Genomic DNA, 7,454 nt, shown 5'->3' with positions numbered 1-7,454 from the left:
GTGCAATCTGGTACTTGAGGGCGATGTAGCAGCAAGCTTCAAGTCACCAGGGTTAGAAAAATAATGTAGCTCCTCGTCTTCGGGGAACTTATATGATGTAGTAGAAAAATCCAACTTCACCCCAGAAAGAGTCCGAAATTCAAGTCCTACGACAAGAGGAAATGCCAAATTGTGATCTCGCATCACGAATGCTCTTAACGAATAAGCTTTGTCATACACTATACATTGTAGAGAAACTTTACCAAGTGCATGTTGAATATGGCCATTTGCCAGGGAAAATGTTTGACCCTTACTTGACTGTAAAACCTCCCCTTCATGCTTGATTTGATTCCAAAGAGACTCTTGGATCAAAGAATAAGTACTCCCTGTATCAATAATTGCCTCCAAATGTTGGTTTCGAATATTTAAAGGCAACAACAGTGTAGACATGGAGGATTTAGCATACACAGCAACATTATGGTTGGTAGACCTCCCTCGACCGAATTTTCCTCCTCCACGCAAAGTTGCTTGTTCAGCTTGCCTCTGCCTCCAGAAAACTCTCTCCTCGTTCAGGTCCCGTTCCACCAGTGTGCCCACATGAACTAGTTCCTCTATTGTAGATACAGTCCCTCTCAAGATGCTGGCAATGCGTGGATTACAGTTCCTCAATATAGCTTAAAGAATCTCACGTTCTGTCATGGTTGGCTTTAGTCTCAAGCACAAAGCTCTATACTGATAGACAAAAGATCGAATATTCTCATCCACTCCCTGTTTTCTTTCTCTGATCCTTCTTTCCGCCTCCACCTCATGATCTTCAGGTAAAAATGACTTAAGAAAAACTGTCTTAAATTGTGTCCAGGTCTTAATACGGGCTTTCTCGACTATCCACCAGTCTTTAGCCGTGTGGGTAAGCACAGATGACAACATAGACAAGGTCTCAGCACTACTCACAGGTTGGATAGCGAGATACTCTTCGCATTTCTCTAAATATGCAAAAGGATCTTCTCCATCCAGACTACTGAATTTAGGAAACTCAAGATTTATGGGAGTTTTAAACTGAATGGATCGAGAATAAGTTCCTGGCAGTGGAGTTGAATGCCTAACCGGTGTAGCATTAGCATCTCTCCTCTTGAGGCACTCCATAACTGCACGTCCCAGATCCTGAATGCTCTCCTCTAAGACTTGCTTCACTTGCTGACATTCTTTCTTAGACTCTGAAATTACCGTTTCCTCTCGTTGTCTCAAGGATCTTTCACAATCTTTGACTTGGACTTCTAAAGAACTGATTCTGTTCTGATAGGCATCTAAACTATCCAACAACTGGGTTTCAAACTTATCAAAACGGGTGTTCAGTTTTTCCTCTACCTCACTCATCTTATTTTCCAAATATCTGACTCTGTTGGCCAAAACCATAGAGATAAGACTTTCATCATCCTCTTCAGGAGGCGGGGGAAGTGGTTATTGAGCAATATCTTCAACCTCATTAGCCTCATCGTCCTGCTCAGGTTCTAAATAAAGACCACTAAAAGATTGAATCAAATCTCGTATGGGCTCTCGACGCACCATAAATGCATCTGCACTATAACTAGGTGCTCTTTGATCCTCAATCACATTATCATCAAGATCAGCCATTTGGAAATATTATGAGGAAGTATAATTCTCAAGAGGGTAAACACCAACCTTTTTTGACGTTACATAAATTAAATACATATACCCACTACTTCCTGTTATGGATCTGTGAAAGAGGACTCAAATGCAGGATGACAATTAACAGCTTTATTGACAAACAGATGACACGACGAGGTGGGAGAAGGTAGCAATCCAAACAATAGGTAGAGATGAGACAGTGACAACAGAAGAGCAGCAGATGTAATGAGGTATCCGTGGGCTGGAGTGAAGATATGGCAGATCAGAGTGAGACCAGAGGTAACCAGCTAAAGCCAGACAGGAACTTCTTACAGCTTGACTTCTTACAGCTTGACACTCAGGGATCTCAGGCTCAGAACAGGGCTGCTTGCTGGACAGGACTTGGACAGGACTGGAACAGGGAAACAAGACAGAGCCAATGGCAGTAAACAGAGCACTAACAAACTTCTACAACAAAACACTAACGACTTAAGAGGAACGATACTGAGACACAGTAGTACTCTGAAGTACAACATTTAACGAACTGGCAAACACAAGAGGGAAAGAGCGAACATATAAAGGGAGCTAGGAACATGAGGAACAGGTGAGCACACTCAGACAAACAAGGACTTAACGAGACGACAGGTGTCAACACTCAAACAAGGACTCAACTAAACAAGGGGCGTGGTAACAGGAAACAAGGAGGAAGGGACAGAGGAGCACATGGCAAACACAAACAAAGACACAACCATGTGTTAAAACACAACGTAAACATAGAAACATTAAACAGAGACAAGACAGACAACGCTGCCAGGGCAGAACCCTGACACTTCCACTCAACATAATCCAGAAGGTCCCTGTTCGGGCGCCATTTAATGTAACATACCACGAAATCATTGTAAAGAGGTAGGGTACCCTTCGTTGAGTTTTATCAGTGATTATATTTAAGTACCAACCAAGTCACATCAAATGTGTCCACCCTCCAAGCAAAAACACACCATATTTACATATCAGTTCAATCGTTTGTATGACAGAAAACCTGAGTTTCCAACGCAGCTTGTCACAAGTCCAGCGTTCTCAAAGTCAATGACGGCCCGATGAGTTCAGTCAATTAATATCCACAAGAAGTTCCACAGGTTTAGGCAGTTCGAAGACGACAAACCCAGTTAATAATCCATGGATTATTCCCACGCGCATTAAGCGGTCGAACTTAGCATAAACAGTCAAAATAGAGAAACTTGTCTCAAGACTTACTTAACATGTGCTCAATTACAACATAAGGCTTAAATGAGTAGCAAAGAAAATACCTATTTCTCCTCAAACGCCAAACCACAGATGACTACCTTGAGCTACAGCTCACATCCATGTGTTTTGTTTCCCCCCCATAACTTCACTTCTTCTCTGCTTATATCCGCATCCTCCCCCCTCAGAACTGAGGATATCGCCCCCTAGTGTGGCGGAAAAAGCACTAGTAACAGAGAATTCAACCTAGAGCTGTTACAGTAGTAACGGACCACAAACCTCTCGTCACCATATGCACAAAGCCTCTGCATGCTGCTCCCCCCAGGCTACAACGCACGCTGATCAAAACACAGGGATACAACTACAGCATCGGGTATCGTCCTGGAAGCCAAATGATTCTAAGTGACACTCACAGCCGCCTGCCAAACCTCTTACACAATTATATTAAACAGGAGAGATGTTGTGATACATAATACATGTATACGTAATACGCTATGTGCGTGTACGTAATACACTATGTGCGTGTACCGGGAGTGTATGTGATATTGAACATGTGAATCCCAAGTAAAGATGTTCTTATCCACCTCTGATGATGTCGAGTAATAATTCAAGACTCAAGAAGAAGTGACAACATGTAGAAGCAACAGGACGTTTCTGAATGGTTAGATGATGAATTTATGTTGCTGATGTGGAGTTAACTACCTTCAAGTCATTGATTAGCATATTCTGTCATTATAATCTATAAAATCGCTCGTGTGGGAACTGTTGTAAGATGCCTACAGTGTTTTTTTGTGTGTTACGTACTATATTGCATGTGAAAAGGCGGATGCGACAGCTTGAGCTTGAACTCACAAATGTGCTCGACTACAACAACTCTTCCTCTTCTCAACATGCGTGTTCCTCTCCTCTTCACACTCGACTGCGTGTTCCCGGGGGCAGGGTTTATGTACATTTTAGGGTTGGTGATGTCACTAACCCAGGAGGAATGTCGTGTAGTCCCCACCAGTCATTTGTTGTAGTCCTTAAAAAGTGATTTCTGTAAAAGCAAATATCTCCCTTTGCTTTGAACGTCGTGACTTTGCAGATGTTGTTTATGCTCAAACAGCAACATTACACACTAACTAAAGTTAGAAAAGTGAAATCATAATCAATCACCCCTTGAACTGAAATATTTGAATTCAGCACATCAAAATACATAATAAATAGCACATTTTATCTCTGAACCAGATTCTAAAAAATTGTAGACTATAGTGTAATTCACAAACACATCTATAATCTCTTGCTCTCTCTCAATATTTAAAGGTATAGTTCACCCAAAAATGGAAATTCTGTCATTAGTTACTCACCCTCATGTCGTTCCAAACACGTAAGACTTTCGTTCATCTTCGGAACACAAATTAAGATCTTATTAATGAAATCTGAGAGATTTCTGTTCCTCCACTGACAGCTATACAACTACCACTTTGACGTTTTAAAAAGTTCATAAAGAGATTGTAAAACTAATCCTAAAGAGACTAAAACTAATAACTAAAGAGAAGGAAAATCTCCCAATGGACCACTGAGCTTTGTGACGCACTTCCATTTTGAAATAGTACGTCTCTCTTATTTCCGGGTATGTTTACTCTCAATGTACTGTGGTCAATGAGTTGAACAAACGCCACCTAAAATGAGTGTCCGCAATAAGATTAAACCATTTTTATTGACAGGAGAAGTTTTAATCCAACCCAAGGCGATCTGAGAAAGCAGCGGCTGTTAGAAATCTGCGTTATTTCACCACAGGGTGTCAGTGTTCGTCTAAACTAGTGACCGCGACGCTGAAGTGTGTGAGAACAGATGAATAACAAAGGTATGAACCACAAGGGGGGTAATCGAGCTCTCGGATAGCATATCACCCCCGGGGGCCGCCATTGGCTAACAAGCCATCACCTGCTGATAGCATTCCATTGACTCCCATTCATTTTGACGTCACTTTGACAGCGAATAACTTTACATCTGAGGCGCTTAAAGACTCCATTTGTCCATTATTTATTTCTAAAGAAACACGACTATATAAAAGGCTCAATTACCTTGTATCTTACCCCATAGAAGCAGTTTTTGTAAAAATAGGCTAATGATTGCGTCATAACCACGCGACTCTCTGGAAATACCCGTATAGACAGGAGGAGAAGCTCGCAGTCAATCGGGGGGACGTGGAGCAGGGGGGCAGGGTTTTATATTATTTTGAAGTAGCCCCGGGTGCCGCCATTGGCTAGCGGACCCCCACCTGCTGTAAGCATCCCATTGACTCCCATTCATTTTGGCGTCACTTTGACAGTGAATAACTTTACAACTGAGGCGTTTAAAGACTCCATTTGTCCATTATTTATTTCTAAAGAAACACGAAAATGTATAAAAGGCTCCATTACCTTGTATCTTACGCTATGGCCCCGTAGAAGCAATTTTTGTAAAAATAGGCTAACGATTGCGTCATAACCACACGACTCTCTGTCGCACAGTAGAGAGATTACCGTATGGACAGGAGGAGAAGCTCGCGGGCAATCGGGGGGACGTGGAGGCAAAGTGACAAAATAATTAATCAGAATACATAGCAAAAGTTTCTCCTGCTCCAGCTCATGGACACCTCCTACTCACACTCTCCGTCTCTGCAAGTTTCGGAAGGGAATGATTCAGATTTCTTTTGGCACAGCGACTAAAAGACAGACGGGTTGCTCACGTCACATCTACGTCGTCAAGCTCGGTGTGAGTCTGCGCAGTACGCTCGACCATCAGGAAGAAGAGCTTCTAATTGACTTCACTTTGTCTCCGTTGAATCCAATGGGGTCGCTGTGTCCAGTTTATATACTGTCTATGACGTGGAGACATAAAGTCCGATAAAGTCAAGGGAGAAGCCCATAGAGAGTCATAAAGTTTCTCCTGCTCCTAGCTCATGGACAGCTCCTACTCACGCTCTCCGTCTCTGCGAGATTCGGAAGGGAATGATTCAGATTTCTCTTGGCACAGCTACTAGAAGACAGACGGGTTGCTCACGTCACATCTACGTCATCAAGCTCAGTGTGAGTCTGCGCAGTACGCTCGACCATCAGGAAGTGAGAGCTTCTAATTTGCTTCACTTTTCTCCGTTGAAACCTATGGGGTCGCTGTGTCCAGTTTATATACTGTCTATGCGAACCACAAACATTTATTTATTTGGATTAAATATTTTAACCATTTTGTGTAATTTTTCAATGTCAATCTTTTCACTATTTACATATTTATGCCCAAAATGCTATAATATTCAAAGTAGTTGACTGTCATTCTCCTCTACGCTGTGTACGTTATTGATTACAGTTTTTTCCAATTGCTAACACACAATTTTGCAAACTAGGCTGGTTTTATCAAAATACTTAACACAATTCACAAAACCACACACCCAAACTGCTGAATACCACATATATCCTGCAAAATGAAGCACTGCAACCAAAACTACATATAGCATTATCAAAATCAAACTTTTGCACGAAATGGCACGCCGCACACTACTTCATTCATATTAGCAGATTTTTGTCTCACCAACTACACACTGTTGGGAATAATGAAAAGCACTCTCATCTTTAGTATGCTTTGCCATAATACTAAAATAGGTCAAATTGTAGAAAATTCTTCAGATTGTTCACATGCACAGAGATATTTGCATACACACACATGCTCTCACCCCAAAACGTCATATACTGACGGGTCTTGACCATACGTCAACATACGACGAAAAGGGTACCCCTATAACGTCCATATGAGACGAAGACATAAGCGCACCAGCAGCGCCTCCTAGCGGTACCCTAACGCATACCTAAACCTACCCATAACCCGAATCGTCACACATGGACGTTAAAGGGGTACCCTTTTCGTCGTATGTTGCCGTATGGTCAAGACCCGTCAGTATGTGACGTTTTGGGGTGAGACTGTGTTACAGCGTTAGGTGAAACAAAGGTGTGTTTTTTTTTTTTTCATCAAACAAGTCAGTGCAACATGTGCACAGCAGATATATTTACATTGGACTGAACAAAAATATGCTCACAAAAAAAACAGTAAACTGAAAAAGATTGAAGTGTTAACAATTAACCATTTTGGTGTTTGGTCAGGTGACACATGTATCGGCCAATCAGCTCATGGAGTGTCATTTTGAATGGCAGTGTTTTGAAAAGGCAAACATGTGACTTTATGTCAGACTGTTGTGTGTTATGCAGAGAACCGTGTTCAGTGTGTTTTTTTTTTAAAGTGCCATTATGAATGGCAAAATATGTGTAAAGCAGAAAATGTGTTTAGACTTTTGGAGACTTGAGAAGAGGTTTTGCTCTCTGTGTGTCAGTTAATAACTGTGCTGTGCATGTCAGTTTAGTGTGTTAGCAACTGGGAAAAAAAACTGTAAATAGCCTAGCCTATTTAACATAGTTACAGGCACCTCACGAGCGTTCATTCATTCAACTATTTTAAAAGACTGGAATAAACACCAGCGCACACAAGCAATCCTTTTAATAGTCAATTTCATTTATAAATATAAACCCAACATTATGAAATGTCAGAAAGAGAAAAACACTGTTAATGAGAAGGAGCATATAGGATTGCTACAGCTT

General features: G+C 41.5%; 1 long non-coding RNA gene across 1 annotated transcript; it reads left to right on the top strand.

Moving 5' to 3' along the window:
• Positions 1-5,702: 5,702 nt before the first annotated feature.
• LOC309513122 lies at positions 5,703-7,088 on the top strand. Its single transcript, XR_014211324.1, has 2 exons — positions 5,703-6,546; positions 6,811-7,088. It is a non-coding gene; the product is annotated as an uncharacterized lncRNA (long non-coding RNA).
• The last annotated feature ends 366 nt before the right edge of the window (positions 7,089-7,454 follow it).

This window comes from Leuciscus leuciscus (assembly GCF_965113295.1).
Source record: "Leuciscus leuciscus genome assembly, chromosome: 13".
Taxonomy (NCBI): Eukaryota; Metazoa; Chordata; class Actinopteri; order Cypriniformes; family Leuciscidae; genus Leuciscus; species Leuciscus leuciscus.
The sequence above is the reverse complement of the archived record's forward strand: the minus strand, read 5'-3'. Positions and strand labels throughout refer to the sequence as shown.